The sequence below is a fragment of the Chaetura pelagica genome, unplaced genomic scaffold, assembly GCF_000747805.2.
Source record: "Chaetura pelagica isolate M959 unplaced genomic scaffold, ChaPel_1.0 scaffold64, whole genome shotgun sequence".
Taxonomy (NCBI): domain Eukaryota; kingdom Metazoa; phylum Chordata; class Aves; order Apodiformes; family Apodidae; genus Chaetura; species Chaetura pelagica.
Genome location: NW_009952885.1, coordinates 489,863 through 490,222, shown reverse-complemented (window position 1 = coordinate 490,222; position 360 = coordinate 489,863). Strand labels below are relative to the sequence as shown.

General features: G+C 68.3%; 1 protein-coding gene across 1 annotated transcript in view; it reads right to left on the bottom strand.

Moving 5' to 3' along the window:
• Positions 1-360, bottom strand: part of WFIKKN1 (WAP, follistatin/kazal, immunoglobulin, kunitz and netrin domain containing 1) — a gene marked incomplete at its 3' end in the record, with an annotated part of 3,558 nt that overhangs the window by 1,851 nt on the left and 1,347 nt on the right. The gene's annotated exons all lie outside the window — the stretch shown is intronic.

Sequence of the window (360 nt, the reverse complement as noted above, 5' to 3'; positions counted from 1 at the left end):
GGACGGGGGTGCTGGTGCTGCTGCTCACCACTGTGGATCCCAGAGCTGGGATGGGCAGCCTGGTCCACGGGTGGGCTCCTGCCTTCAGTGAAAAATGAGGGGGTGGGGGCCCAGGGAGGCTGTCTGCTGCTTGGTGGGGGTCCCAGCACACACACACCCCTCACCCCAGGCCCTTGGCTGCACGGGAGCATCCTGAGGGTGCACGGATGGGGTGTCCTGGCCACAGGACACAGCCTGAGGGGGAAACGCGGAGGAGGGAACCGGCAATTTCTTTGCCTGTTGGGAGGCTGGGGAGCGGCCCCAGGGCACCCCCACCGTGCAGCAGGGGCTCGGGTGGGGGGTTGAGGCTGCAGCCGGGCT